At 47.1% G+C, this 15,986-nt stretch overlaps 1 protein-coding gene across 4 annotated transcripts in view; it reads left to right on the top strand.

The window, feature by feature from the left end:
- Positions 1 to 15,986, top strand: part of SLC39A14 (solute carrier family 39 member 14) — a 63,744-nt gene that overhangs the window by 8,452 nt on the left and 39,306 nt on the right. Inside the window, exon 1 of one of the 4 annotated variants that reach the window (XM_081960791.1) lies at positions 2,394 to 2,459. The exons of the other annotated variants lie outside the window; for them this stretch is intronic. The gene's annotated coding sequence lies outside the window, so the exon portion shown is untranslated. Of the gene's footprint in view, positions 1 to 2,393; positions 2,460 to 15,986 lie in introns of those variants that run through there. 4 annotated transcript variants of the gene reach the window in all.

Raw genomic sequence — 15,986 nt, 5'->3', positions numbered from 1 at the left:
ACAGGAGGGGATTTGGAGTTGTGCTCACACTTGCAGACTCTGGCTTAGGTTGGTGGTTCTCATTTTGTATTAAGTAATGCTAATTAATGGCACATTAATGGAATAATCTGAAAGTACCGGATGCATGGAAGGTATTTTGGGTCACACACACGTATGTATGTATGTATGTATGTATGTATGTATGTATGTATGTATGTATGTATGTATATTTTTAGCCAAATGAAATAAAGTTGCTGGTTTGCTTGAATGGACTTTGCAAAAGTAGGCAAATATTTATGTGCCTCTTGAGCAAGAAGCTGAGAGAAGTAATGGACATTTCTGATACGAAAGGCTACCTGTACACCTTCGGCATAGAAATAAATATTGTGTTATGTAGATATATATGGATTTCACTCTTTGGGGGTGTCGTCAGGCATGAAAGACCCCCCCCCAAGTTAAGTTCCAATGAAACTGATTTACTCCCCATGCCTATACATAGGAATCTAGCCCGGGGCCAGCAGCCTGTGGCTCTGGAGCCGCATGTGGCTCTTTCATCCCTCTGCTGCCGCTCCCTGTCGCTGGTCAGCTCCACAATGGATTGGGCTTTCGGTTAGGACAAGTAGAGGACAAAGGATGTCGCGCTAGGAGGAGACTCTATGGTGGGGGAACCAGACTTCCGGTTGGCTCCAGAATTGAACAGGGAGGCTTCCATTTAGGACCTGTGTAGCTCTTTGAGTGTTTAAGGTTGCCGACCCCTGATCTAAACATTTAATGGTTATCGCTATTTTGGTGCTAGATGAGGATCAACAGAATTCAAGAGGGGTTGGACTGAATCGTTTGTGGCTACTGGAGAGTCTAGGCTGATTCCTCTTTTGACCCCACCTCCAGTTTCTCCCACACCTTCTTCTACAAGTGCTGAATAAGGTTCTCTTGCAGGATGTGAATAATGCGAATAATGATTTTAAGGTTTCGGTAAGGAAAATGTCTTGTGGTATGATGATGTTCGTGTTCGAAGAGGACATTGACATCTAACGGGTGTTGGGCTATCCACAAAGTGTCCACAGGTGGCTGGTAAGGCTTATAATGGGCACAGAATGTTCTGCCACATGTCAGGCAGACATGTGTGGGCACCATTGTTGCAGCATTTGCAGCTCTGGCTTTATGGAGTGCTCGCTTTTCTTGTGCCATGTATGTCCTTCTGTCCTCAGATGTCTGTCAGCCTTGGTGGATCAGCATGCGCCATGTCGATCGGTCTTGTGCCAGGAAGTGGTGTTGATATCCAGGGACTTGAAGGGGGCTTTCAACGTGTCTTTGTATCGCTTCCTTTGTCCCCCGTGCAATCGCTTTCCTTGAAGCAGCTCACCGTAGAGGAGCTGTTTGGGGATGCGGTGGTCTGGCATCCTTGCAACATGGCCTGCCCAGCGTGCGTGGGCTTCCATCAGCAGGGTGTGAACTGATGGCAGGCCTGCTCTGGAGAGGACTTCTGTGCCTGGCACCTTGTCCTGCCACCGGATCCTCAGAATTCTATGGAGGCAGGTCATGTGGAAATGGTTCAATTGCCTAGCGTGACTCCTGGATGCAGTCCAAGTCTCACTGGGACATCAGGGTAGTTAGCACTACTGATCGATAAACTTTGAGCTTTCCACAGCCGTCGCACACATTGGTCAGTAGTCCGCCAAATGCAGACTATTTCAAGTCTTGTGATAGAAGGTGCTAGAACAGTGTTGGCGAACCTTTTTGGCACAGAGTGCCGAAACGGGAAGATGCACACCCATGCATGCCAGAAATTGGAAGACCAACCGCCCACTGCGCATGCGGCTGCTTTTCTGGTTTCCACCACGCGCATGAGCAACTGGCCACCTGGTCTTCCGGTTTCTGGTGTGTATGCGCACGCAAAGACCAGCTGGATGGTGCACATGCATGCCTGGAAATCAGAAGAGCAACCACCTGATGTGCATCCCTGTGCCGGGAAGATGATCTTCTGGTTTCCCGCATGCGCATATGCATTGGCAACTGGTCTTTGTGTTTGCGTGTGCACCAGAAACTGGAAGAACGGGTGGCCGGTGCGCATGCCTGTACCAGAAACCAGAAGAGCAGCCACCCAACATGCGCATGTGTACACATGCTTCTGCACTTCCTGTTCCTGGAGCTCCCACGCACATGAAGACCACCTGGCTGGCGCGCCAGAACCCAGAAGAGAAACAGGCGATGGCTCGCGTGTCCAGAGAGATGGCTCTGTGTGCCACTTCCGGCACGCATGCCATAGGTTCCCCACAGTGGTGGGTTACAACCGGTCCGCCCCGGTATGGGCATACTGGTGCCTGCCCGGAGCACCAGCTACCGTTCCGGTACAGTGCTCGGGAGGGCCCGCCCGCCCGCGCTCCTTACCAGTGTTTGAGGTTTTCGGGGCTTACGGCACCTGTGCAATGTTCCGCCGAGCAGCTGGAGCATTGCAGAGGCATAGCAGAACATCGCGGACAGTAAGTATGCATGCATGCACGCTGCTTGCGTTCATGTGGTGGACGCCCAGCCCCGTTGCACCGTACTGGTTGCTCCGGGATCCAGAACCCACCACTGTTTCCCCATCTAGCTAGAAGATACCAGACCTGGATTATTTGCTGCTTCCTCTCCTGATAATCATTGACTTTTCCTTGCTCCAGGTAATCCTAGGGGGGCACTTTACTCAGGCAGTAGAACTATCACGAAAGTTGTGGAAAAGGTTGCCTCCTGGAGTTAAGTGATGGAGATTGGGCTTGTGGAAGGGAGTCTGTTTATTCTACAGGTGGGGAGGCTGTTTAGAAACTGTTTCTGAATCTGCTCCCCACAATTTCCCTCTTTTGGGTTTTCAAAAACATCTGCAGCAGAGAGTTCTCTTGGAATTTCCTAAGGGGAAAGAAAAGTAAAAGAGAAAAGAGGGAATTGAGGGCTATTTCTGTCATAATTTTATTTATTTTTTGACACGAAGTTCTGTTTTGGCTGCCTCTGCCCGCAACCGTGCTGTAATTTTGAAATTGCAAAAAGCACACATTGCATAAAATAAAAGCCAAGAAAATATGACGTTGCGGGCCAGCAAATTGATGAAATTTCCAGATTAATCAATTCACCAATTGTGGCAAGAAAGGTCGTAAACCTCACCTAGCGGTCTCACCTAGCAATTTTGAGGTCAGTTGTGGCCGTAAGTGCAGCATGAGCTGCGGTGGTTAGAGTGCAGGTCTGCAGGCTACTTCTGCTGCCTACCGTCTGCCTGCAATTTGGCAGTTCAAATCTCACCAGGCTCAAAGTTGACTCAGACTTTTATCCTCCTGAAGTCGGTAAAAGGAGGACCCAGATTGTTGGTGGACAAGATGCTGACTCTGTAAACTGCTAAGAGAGGGCTGTAAAGCACTATAGTTCCATAACTGAATTGCAAACATTTTACCCTGTATTACGTAGATTCTGTGCCATATTATACTGCATGTAAATAGTCTCATTTTATAGTATCAGCATTATGTTGAATACTTTGCAGAACTTGGCAGGGGTGGGATTGAAATTTTTTTAGCAACCGGTTCTCTGCCTGGTTGCTGAGTGGGTGTGCCCACTGGGTGGGTGTGGCCTACTTGGTCTCCAGCACCATGATGGGGGAATGTCATTTTCTCCCTCCCCAGGCTTTGGAGGCTTTCCTCAAGCCTCCAAGAGGATGAAAATTGCCTCCTCTCCCGGCTCTGGAGGCCCTCCAGAGGCCCATTTCCAGGCTTCTGGGACTTCCGGAGGGCCCGTTTCTCGCCCTCCTAGGGCTTCCGTGCGGGCCCTGCACTTTCCTGGCATGATGAGTGGGCCCTGTGGAGATCCTGGGACTGGTGGAGTAGGGTGGGCGAGGCCAGCCAGTCCTTCTAACAACCAGTTCGGCGAACGCAATGCAAAATTAGCATCTGGTTCACTCAAAGTGGTTTGAACCAGCTGGATCCCACCCCTGGAGGTTGGGTATTCAAGGAGAGGCCTAAAGATGAATAATGCCGCAACATGTTTTATAAAACGAACGCCTTCTGGAACTCGATTGTGGTAGGGCTTAAACTGAACTCTCGGTTCACCCTGGTAAATATCTGTGTCATGCCATGCTGAAGGAATGCCCCGAAGGTTATCGGGCGAGATGGAATACAGAAGGAAGAGCGTGTGACTTGCTGTCGGCCGGCGTTGATCTAGTGTTGGCAGTTTCTTGGCAGATCAGGAGGTGTGAGGGAGCATTGCTCATTAAGGCCTTGCCCTCAATCTTTTGAGAGACGATTGGGCAGAAGCGTAAGCTGTAATGCAGTTGTTTTCCAAACCTGGCAACTTTAAGATATGTGGACTTCGACTCCCATAATTCCATGGCTGGCTGGGGAATTCTGGGAGTTGAAGTCCCTAGGTCTTAAAACTGCCACAGTTGGATATCCCTATTATAGACAGATCCATATAGAATTTATTTTTTCTTGCTAAAAGTAAAATAAATTCTTGTCGTCTTATAGGAGATATTTTTGAGAGAGGGAGGGAGGGAGAGGTGTGTGCGCGCGTGTGTGCATATGTACCATATTTTTCGGACTATAAGACACACCGGTGTATAAGATGCACCAAGATTTCAAAGAGGTAAGTTAGGAAAAAAAGTTTTTGTTCTCCCCGGCCCCCAGGAGCACTCCGCAGGCTTCAGTGGGGGTTGGGGAAGGCAAAAATGCCCCCCCTTTTTTGCCAAAACGGGGGCATTTTCCCCTTTCCTGCTGAAGCCTGCAGAGTGCTTCTGGGGGTGGGGGAAGGCAAAAATGCCCCCCTTGTGGCGAAAAACAGGATGGGGGGGGTGGGGCTTCAGGAGGCTAAGGTGTATAAGACACACCAACATTTCCACGCTCTTTTAGGGGGGGATAAGATGCGTCTTATACGGTGAAATATACGGTATGTATGTAAGTATGTATGCATGTCTGTCTATCTTAAGGCTGATAGAAAGAATGTGATACTACTTATCTTATTTATTACTTCCCTTAAAAACGAAATAAAAATCCAACTGATACAAATTATAGCCAAGGACGAGTTGAGGATCCGTTATTAAACGTCTCGGCTTCGTCCATTGCAATTTAGGTTTCTTTTTCTGCTGATTGTTTCAGGATTAGAGAATCCTTGTCCTTGTAACTCATTACATTATTAGGATACATACTCATAGTAAGTATCCTAATAATATAACTCATGGGAGCGGGTGGGGTGGGGGACTTTGAAAACCATTTAATTTAGCTGGACTTCTCTGGAGCCAAGAGCTGCAAAGTTGATTTCTCTAGTGGAGGAGTGATTGTCTAAACAACACACAAAAAATACAATTTTTTTTTCCAAAGCAGTGAACCGAAGGAGTCCTTCAAGGTCAATACCAGAAGTGCCTCCATGTTTCTATATTTCCAGAGGACTTGAATAAATTGCGTACAGGCAAAACTATTCTCCTTGATATTGGTGCTTACTGAAACACTTCTGACTTTAGGTCGAATGTGTGGGAGTTAGCTTCCCATGTTGGCTATCATTCATAGCCAGCAGATGTACAGGGTCTATAACCGTGATGACGGACCTATGGCACATGTGCCACAGGTGACACATGGAGCCATATCTGAGGGCATGTGAGGCGTTGCCCTATGTCAGCTCCAGTGTGCATGCGTGCGCTGGCCAGCTGATTTTCGGGGTTCTGCAGGACGGGGTAGGCCGTTTCCGCCCTCCCCGGGCTTCAGGAAAGTATCCGGAGCCTGTGGATGGCAAAAAACGGGCCCAACAGACGTTTGGATGGCAAACAACGGGCCCAACGGACGTTTGGAAATGAACTTCCGGTAGGCCCGTTGTCTGTTTTTTGTCCTCCCCAGGCTTCAGGAAAGCTGCTTGAAGGCTGAGGAGGGCGAAAAACAGACCTACCAGGCCCACTGGAAATCGAAAGACGGGCTTTTTCCAGCTTCCAGAGGGCTTCCGGGGGGTTGGGGGAGGCCATTTTTGCACTCCCCAAGCTCCAGGAAAGGCTATGGAGCCTGGGGAGGGCGAAAAACGGGCCTACCAGGCCCACCCGAAGTCAGAAAATGAGCCTCTGGGGCCCCGGGGGAGGCTGTTTTCGCCCTCCCCAGGCTCTAAAAAAGCTATGCGCGTATGTGTGTGGGCAGCAGGGGGGTTGCACACAAATGCGCAGGTGGGCACAATGGGGGGGGGCATTTAAATACAGGCGTGGGCACCCGTGCACCTGCTTTTGGCACCCAAGGACCAAAAAGGTTTGCCATCACTGGTCTATAATTTACATGAAGTCCTTGACTTACAACCATTCATTTACTGACCTATTGAAGTTAACAACAGCATTGGAAAAAAATGATTTATGGCCATTTTATACACTCGTTGGAAGAAATATCCATCTGGTTCAGTTCCAAGTGGGGAGAAAGACATTGGAAACATGGAGGCTGATTAGAAAGATGGTTTAATGCTGAAGCAGAACCACCAAGCCCATGGGTCCTGGTGCAGCTGACGACATGGAGTTGAGCATGAGGGGTTTTTATAACTTCTCTTGGGCTTTGCACTTGAGCTTCCTGTTCTTGTACAAGAACATGTATTCTATTAGCTGTTCTCAGACTCCCATGGGGGCCATGAACAAATCCTAGGAGTTTGTCTGAGCTAAGTTTGGTTAAAGTTTGCCTGATGCATTGAAGGGGCTTGTTGGGCAGTTCTTACTGTGGCTGAGGGCTAATCCTACCTTTGTTCAGACATTGCTGTACGGAATTTGCTTATGGATAGAGCTGTCTATCTCTTGATTTCTTAAGTGCTGACATCTGCTGAGGGCTATTAAGAAAGGTGGGAGCTGCTTTCCAAGAGAATGTTTCTCCATTTCTCAACCAGGAAAATAATAATATTCTCCCTTTTTAATATTTCTCAAAATATTTCATTCTTCTAGGAGAGGGATGGGTGCTAGCTTTTTACACGCTTGTCCATTGCAGAATTCCCGTGGTCATATGATCTAAATTCGGACACTTGGCAACCGGCTGAACAATGACCTTGCTTAACAATAGAAATTTTGGACTCGGTTATGGTCGTAAGCTGAGTTTAGAAAACCCTTCACCTTTTCAGAGAGAAGTGGATTAATGCCACACAAAGGCTTTGTGTACATTGGAGTGCCTAAATTGTGGGTTTTAGCTTTAGATATGTGAGTCAGCTCATCCCTATTTATTCAATCAACCCAAACAAAGTGAAATAGCAAAAAGGGAAGGAAAACAGGAAAAAAAGAGGGGAAAAACCAATGCATCGATTCTGTGGAGAAGGTCTTCTCTTGCAGACAGTTGAATTTAGCAGAATCCGTGGTGTTTTGGGGGATTTTAGTTTGGGTGAACCCAACCCTTATGGCTTCATATTGTCCAATAAAACCATGATTAACTACAATTGTTTAGCAGATCAATTGATTCTCTACAACTGAAAACTAAAGAGGTGGAGAACTTATTATGTCTTGATCCAGCCTAGTGTTAAAGACTCTTTCTGGATTGGCTTTTACCTGTGGTAATAGATACCGTATTTTTCATATACATAAGACGCACCCCCCCCCCCCAAAAAAAGTGTGTGAAAATCTGGCTGCGTCTTATACACTGATTATAGCATTGCATACTGCAAAGTGCTCCTGGGGGCTGGGGAAGGCAAAAATGAGCAAAAAACGGGTCATTTCCCCACCCCCTGCCCCCAGGAACACTCTACAAGCCTCCCAAAGATAGACTCTGCAAGCCTATGCATGTCCTGTTTTTTTTGCAAAAAACGGGCCCGTTTTCACGAAAAATGGGCCATTTTTTGCTCATTTTCCCCTCCCCAGCCCCCAGGAGCACTTTGGAGGCCTCTCACACTTTCTGCATGCCCCATTTTTCACAAAGAACAAGGTGTGCAGAGGGCTTGGGAGGCCTGCAGAGTGCAAAACCTTTTTTAAAATTAATTTACCTCTTCAAAATCTTATGCTCCAGTACGTCTTATAGTCTGAAAAGTATGGTACTTATAAAAGTAAAGGTTCCCCTCACACAGCCGAAGAGCCAGCGCTGTCCGAAGACGTCTCCGTGGTCATGTGGCCGGCATGACTCAACACCGAAGGCATACGGAACGCTGTTACCTTCCCACCAAAGGTGTTCCCTATTTTTCTACTTGCATTTTTTACGTGCTTTCGAACTGCTACGTTGGCAGAAGCTGGGACGAGTAACGGGAGCTCAGTCTGTTACGCGGCGCTAGGGATTCGAACCGCTGAACCACCAAGCTTTCTGATCGACAAGCTCAGTGTCTTAGCCACTGAGCCACCGCGCCCCTAGATACCTTATACCTCTTTCATAAGATACTGAATAGTGTTTAAAGCATCTCTGCTCTTGGTCTCTTGCCTATGCCTTCCATGGAGGTGTATCTCCTTTGCCACGTAACACTCAAGAGTTGGAATTGGCCTAGATATGAAATGCTGGCAAGGCTATAAGCTCTTTTTATAGCTTGCCCTTGATTTCTTGCTGCCGTCCTTCCTTTTTCCTTTGCTGTTAATTTTCCCACAGGCACATTCCTTCTCCTGCCTTCTGAATTCCCCACGGAAAAATGTATGCTAAGTCCTCAGGACAACACTCAGTACCAAGGGTCTTCGCTCGCTTTGCCACTCCAGGGGCAGAGGGAGTGGATGCTCTGAGGAACGAGTGGCCTCCGGGCCTTCTGTATGCCTTTCCACCTACCCCACTCATTCAGAGGGTGGTCCGAAAGCTGCTGGTGGAAAAGGCAGAACTAATCTTGATCGCTCCTCAATGGCCCCGCGGGCCTTGGTTTGCCGACCTCATGAATCTCTCAGTAGCCCCTCCGTGGCAACTGCCCCAATTCCCCTCACTGCTCCTGCAAGCGGTGTGCCAACATCCAGATATTCCGTGGTGGCGCCTCGCCGCTTGGAGGTGGAACGGGAAGCTCTAAGGTCTGCGAACCTCTCGGTGGAGGTCATCCGAACAATTCAAGTCTCCAGGCGTCCTTCCACTAACCGCATTTATGACGCCACTTGGACTCAATTCTCTGCCTGGTGCCAATCAAAGGGATTGATTGTCCCCCTCGAGGCGTCTGTCCCCCATATTCTCCAATTTCTGCAACGGGGGTTGGACCCTAGGGCTTTCATCAAATACTCTTTGCCGCCAGGTTGCGGCCCTGTCCTCAGTCTCTCTGATCTGGCGTTTCCTGAGAGGGGCCACAAACATCAAGCCACCGACAATACACAGATTCCCTACCTGGGATGTCTCCAAAGTCCTGGAATCATTGACTCGGTCTCCATTTGAACCTTTGCATTCTGTGTCCTTGCATGTTTTAACATTAAAAGTGGTTTTTCTTGTAGCCATTATCTCAACTTAGAACAGTTCATTCAGCGACCGTTACAACCACACTAAAAAAAGTGACTTAGGTCCGTTTATGGATATTTTCCGTCCTCAAGGTTGTTGCAAAGGTGCTTTTTCAAGAGGCAACTGGACTTGCTGGTTTTTCTTTGAAGATGTTTCTCTTCTCATCCAAGAAGCTCTGACAGGATGGTGGGGAATGGAAGGATTTATATTGCAGAATGCAAATGACCAGCAGTTCGGTGGTTCGAATCCCTAGCGCCACATAACGGAGTGAGCTCCCGTCCCTTGTCTCAGCTTCTGCCAACCTAGCAGTTCGAAAGCACATAAAAAATGCAAGTAGAAAAATAAGAACCACCTTTGGTGGGAAGGTAACAGCGTTCCGTACGCCTTTGGCGCTGAGTCATGCCGGCCACATGACCACGGAGACGTCTTTGGACAGCGCTGGCTCTTGGGCTTTGAAACGGAGATGGCACCGCCCCCTAGAGTCAGGAACGACTGGCACATATGTGTGAGGGGAATACCTTTATGTAACCATTTGGGGGGGGGGGGCAGGAATTATACTTTGCTGTCGAACAGGATGATACATCCCCCTCTCAAAGTGCTTCAGTCCCTAAACTTAAGTTTGGTTTACTTTAATTTAAATTAAATTACAACTAAGCCTGTTCCCTAAATTCACAATTCATTCAGTGGAAAACCGTTGAATGCTGTTGAGGCGCCTGTTTTTACACAAAGGTCTCGATTTCTTTCTAAACGGTTCGCTAACAATTGCAGCTATTATGTCTTTCTCTTTTTTTTAACAAGTTTGCCCCGGAGTAAGCTTAAGAAAATAGTAATTTAAATTCATCTGCCATTCCTCCCAGGGCTGTGTTTGTGCAAGCGCTTGTGTTAACGTCTCTCCACCCTGTAAAACAACGGTGTTTTAAAGCATTCCTGATAGCAAAGTCCCAAAATGGGCCTTAAGCTCTTAAGATGAAGGGAATGCCCGATCCCTTTTTAATCAGATTACTGCAATGCGCTGTACATGGGGCTGCGCCTGAAGAGCATTTGGGAGCTTCGACGGGGTGCAGAAAGAATGCAGAAAGTCATAAATGGTGCTGGATATACGGCACATGTAATCCCACTAACTGCGCGAGTGGCTACCGGTATGTTTCTGGCTGCAATTCTTGGTGTTGGTTGTCACTTTTAAAGCCCTCTGTGGCTTGGGACCAGGTTACCTGAGGGACTATTTGGTCAAAGCAAATATCTTTATTATGGTCTTAAAACAAACTTTACAATCAAATAATACAGTAAAAGGAGAGATATTTATAACAGCTATTAGGGAAGGGAAATAATAATAACGGACAATAAAATAGCGTATATGATTAAAAGTTTTTGCGCAGTTGTGCCACTTGGTAAAAATATTTGACCTCCCCTGGTATGCGGCACAGTGGTTAGAGTGCAGTACTGCAGGCTAATTCTGCTGTCTGCCGGCTGCTTGCAGTTTGGCAGTTCGAATCTCACCAGGCTCAAGGTTGACTCAGCCTTCCATCCTTTTGAGGTGGGTAAAATGGGGATCCAGAATGTTGGGGGCAAGAGGCTGACTCTGTAAACCGCTTAGAGACAGCTATAAAGCACTGTGGAGCGGTATATAAGTGCTATTGTATGTTCCTTCCTTCTTTCCTTCCTCCTTCCTTCTCTCCCTCCCTCCCTCTCAGTGGTTAGAATGCAGTATTGCAGGCTAATTCTGCCCACTGCCAACAGTTCAAACCTCACCAGGCTCAAGGTTGACTCAGCCTTCCATCCTTCCGAGGTGGGTAAAATGAGGACCCAGATTGTTGGAGGCAAGAAGCTGACCCTGTAAACCTCTTAGAAAAGGCTGTAAAGCCCTGTGAAGTGGTATTGGCTATATGTGCGTAAGTTTAACAGCCGTTAAAAAACAATCAGCATAAAATTAAGCTGTGTGGCCCTTGTATTTGGAAGTGATTGGGGCAATCGGTGCACATTTTGGGGCATCTCATGGCATTGAATGGGGACATGGGGGAGGGCTTCTTCCTTCCGGGATCCACAAGGATCTGTGTCAATAAGAGTCCCATGAAATCCTCCCTCCAGAATTGCTGATGGGGAAGACCTCAAATCGGATTTGAGACAAAAGGCCCATCTATATTTGCTTCATGTTAAGTTCTGTAAGTACCCACAATAGAGGACTTGAGACCATCTGATAATTGGTGATAGAATTCAGGGACACTGGTGGTAACTGGTGGTAATGGAAGGACCTGTTATGGCCTGCCAGTGGCCATTGGAGCTAGTAGCAGATTCGGACAATGAGGAGGTTGGGGAGGAACATGGGCCAGTCCTGGAGTCTGGGGAAAGCTGTGAGGAGGGCTCTGTGTCGGAGGCAGAGATGGGGCCAGGGCCATCTGACAGTTATCAGCTGCCTTCAGAGCCAGACATCAGTGAGGCAGATGAACAGCTGGAGCCTCTTCCCAGTGTGTGGATGCACAGAGCTGCTAGATGAAGGAAACAGTAAAAGAACAGGGGTCGACTTGGGAGTAAGGCAACTGGTGGACATTGAATGGCCCCTCCCATCGGGAATAAAAGAGGAGCGAAAGGGGAGTGGAGTTTGCAGGAGACACTTAGTTCATTCCTGCATTCTTGCCAAGGATTGCGGCGTCTGAAAGATATCGGCCTGGCCACTCTCCAAGCCTGATAAAGGTCGGTCATTGTGAACTATCTTGAAAGACTGTGGGAGAGGAAAGACTTTGCTGGAGAGGAGTTCACTGTTAATTAAATAAAAGGGGTTTATCGGAATGAAGACTTGGCTTCGTGCTGCTGGGGAAGCCTACAGTAGGTCATAACAGGTCCATCTTTTACCAAGAAACTGCAGATCCCATCGTCCACAGAGTGTTGGCTACCAGAAGATGAACCTTTTCTGCCGTAGTGCCTGCTTTGCATAATATCCTCCTCTGCGACATTAGAATGGCCTCAATCCTGCTGTCCTTTTATAATTCTTTAAAATATTTGGCTCTGTACCAAGCCCGCAGCTCCTCTTAAATATGCTAAGGGCAACGTTTCTTGACTTTAGTGTTAATTGGTTAGTTATTTCTGTTGCGGCATATGTTTATTTTGGATGTTTATTGTTTAATTTTTTTTTTTACTGTTTTTATAGTTTTGGAATGACAAGACACCGTGAGTGATTGATTCAGATGGGCAGCTATAGAAATTGATTGGAAATGTCATGCAAATACTGGAGCAGCTACTTTAATTTGTTTGGAATTGGTTGGATTCCTTAGACAGGTATATTAGGGCTGGGAACGGCAACTTCCATCTCAATTGCAATTTATTCCATCTCAATTTGCAAATTCCATCTCTGGGAATTTCTATGGGAATTGCAAAGAGGTTATTATTATTTTTAGTTTGCAGTCTTTCCCATTAAATGCTTCCTTCCGGGCTGTGTGATCCAGCCCTGCTCTGGGTCATACTCAAGAAATGATTAAAGTTTGCAACCTGTCAGCAGAAATCTCTATTGATTCTGGCTATGAGCCTGCCAAGTGTGGTCTACAAATGCAGAACTTTTGTAGGTCACAGCAGGGGGATTGTCAAAGAGAGCCCATCTGCCAGCAGATGTTTGTGTTTCCTATTTACTTAAGAAGCAAAACCCAGTTTCAGCACAATTCAGCTGACCTTCTGTTTCCCTAAATTGATCCGATGCCGTTGGCTTCATTAGCCAAAGCAGCGATTCTCAACCTTGGCAAATGCAGGGTGTGTGGACTTCCAAGTCCCAGAATTTCCGGTGCTGGCTGAGGAATTCTGGATGTTGAAGTCCACACACCTGAGAGTTGCCAAGGCCGAGAAAACTCTGGATTAGGGACTATTTTGAATAACGAAGCAGTTTTGGACCTTTTAAATACTTGGATAGGAAACAATTTGAAAATTCATGGGTTTAGACTAGAGTGGTATTTTGTAAAAAAAAAAACAAAAACCCCAGCCTAAAGACAGTTTGAGGGAACAATAATTGATCTTGACTATAGAAGAGATTTCCCTTTCTGAGTTTTGAAGTATTTCTGTGTAATGTATCAGGGATGCAGTGGCTCAGTGGCTAAGACGCTGAGCTTGTCGATCAGAAAGGTCGGCGGTTCAGCGGTTCAAATCCCTAGCGCCGCATAACGGAGTGAGCTCCCGTTACCTCTCCCAGCTTCAGCCAACCTAGCAGTTTGAAAGCATGTGAAAATGCAAGTAGAAAAATAGGAACCACCTTTGGTGGGAAGGTAACAGCGTTCCGTGCACCTTCGGCATTGAGTCATGCCGGCCGCATGACCCCGGAGACGTCTTCAGACAGCGTTGGCTCTTCGGCTTTGAAAGGGAGATGAGCACTGCCCCCTAGAGTTGGGAACGACTAGCACATATGTGCGAGGGGAACCTTTACCTTTACCTTATGGAATGGATACGTATAGTAGATTATTTATAGCTGACTCCCAAGGGACAGCATTAATTATATACATCTCTCTATCTTTATCTCTATCTATCTACACACACACACACACACACACACACACACATACACCAGGGACGTGCGGTCGGGGAGGCAGAGCCTCACCGCTCTCACATGAAAAGAAAAAAAAAGGGAAAAGGGAAAAGGCGCTGAGGAGCCTCGGGGAATGGGACCACGTGTGCAAGAGGGAGGTGCAGGAGGCTCCTCTAGCCTCAGCCTCCCTGCTGCACACGTGGTCCCATTCCCTGCCTTCTGTCGGGTTCTGACGCCGGAGCTCATGGTTCCAGAGTGAATGTGTATGCGCGAGCGGCTCCCTTCCTCGCACTGAGCAACAGCGGGTTTACGGGAAGTTACTTGCGAAAGCGGAAAGTGCAACGGACTTTTCGGACCGGCGGCTACCATTTCCCTGCCAGCTCACTCGCGAAAGGACCTTGGAAACCAAGTCATGGCCGGCGCCTTGTTAAGAATTGCGCTGCTGAAAGAGACAGAGAGAAAAAGCAGATGTATTTTTTTTACAATTATTATTTTATGATACGATATTGAACGTAACGCTTAGAAGGCCATGGCTGATTCCAAGAAAACTAAGCGGGGTCAGATTTGATTAATCTTCGGTTAGGATGGGGACCCAGGAAATCCTAGGCGGGGAATGGGACCACGTGTGCAGGAGGGAGGCTGAGGCAGCCTCAGCCTCCTGCATACATGGTCCTATTCCTTGCCTTCCTGATGATGTCACCAGCCTCACCAGCCATAAACCTCAACGCATGTCACTGACACACACACACACACACACACACACACACACACACACATACATACATACATACATATATGCTGTATCTGTTCGTCCATCCATCCATCCATCTATCCATTTATCCATCTAAGGCAGGGGTGTCCAAACTTGGGAACTTTAAGACTTGTGGACTTCAACTCCCAGAATTCCCCAGCCAGCATGGCTGGCTAGAAAATTCTGGGAGTTGATGTCCACAAGTCTTAAAGTTCCCACGTTTGGACACCCCTGGCATAAGGAAAATCTTGGACCTTCTTTTTTGTTAGGATTAGTGTCTTCCTGAATCACCCAGGTATCTGTTTCAAGATCATTTGCAAGTGGAACGATGGAGGGCAAAAATCCATAAAATATAATCCAAGCCAACAAAAATGGTTAAAAAAAGCAAAACTTTAATAAGACTCTGGGACAATACGGGTAGTCTTCGTCTTAGAACAGTTCATTTAGTGACCGTTTGAAGTTACAACGGCACTGAAAAATGTGACCTAGGACCATTGTTCACAGTTATGATCTTTGAAGCATCCCCATGATCTTGTGATCAAAATTAACATGCAGATTAACAGATTGGAAGGGACCTTAGGTCATCTAGTCCAACCTCACCCACCCACCCAAGCAGGTGACCCTACCCCATTTCTGACAAATGGCAGTCCAGTCTCTTCTTGAAAGTCTCAAGTGATGAAGCTCCCACGACTTCTGAAGGCAACTTCTGTTCCATGCGTTGATTGCTCTCACTGTCAGAAAATTCCTTTTTATTTCCAGGTTGAATCTCTCCTTGTTCAGTTTCCATCCATTATTCCTTGTCTGGCCTTCAGGTGCTTTGGAAAATAGCTTGACCCCCTCCTCTCTGTGACAGCCCCTCAAATATTGGAAGACTGCTATCATGTCTCCCTTGGTCCTTCTCTTCACTAGACTAGTCTCTAGTCTCCTAATCCTCCTGGTTGCTCTTCTCTGCACTCTTTCTAGAGTCTCAACATCTTTTTTTCAGTATGGTGACCAAAACTGGATGCAGTATGCTACGTGTGGTCTTACTAAAGCTTTAAGACTTTGGAAAACAGGTTTTCCCCCTCCTCTCTGTAGCAGCCCCTCAAATATTGGAAGACTGCTCTCATGCCTCCCCTGGTCCTTCTCTTCAATAGACTAGCCATGGCCAGTTCCTGCAACTGTTCATCCTATGTTTTAGCCTCCAGTCCCCTAATAATGCTTGGCAGCTGGTTCTTACTTATGACCGTTGCTATGACCCAAGGTCATGTGACCCCCCCTTTTGCAACCTTCTGACAAGCAAAGTCAATGGGGAACCCAGATTCACTTAACAAGCGGGTTACTAACTTATTAACCGCAGCGATTTACTTAACCACTGTGGCCAAGAACGGTTCTAAAATGGGGAAAACTCACTTAACCAATGTTTCACTTAACGAAGGAAATGTGGGGCTCA

Source organism: Natrix helvetica (assembly GCF_964273705.1).
Source record: "Natrix helvetica genome assembly, chromosome: 8".
Classification (NCBI taxonomy): Eukaryota; Metazoa; Chordata; class Lepidosauria; order Squamata; family Natricidae; genus Natrix; species Natrix helvetica.
Note: the sequence above shows the minus strand (reverse complement) of the source record. Positions and strands in the feature narration are given on the sequence as shown.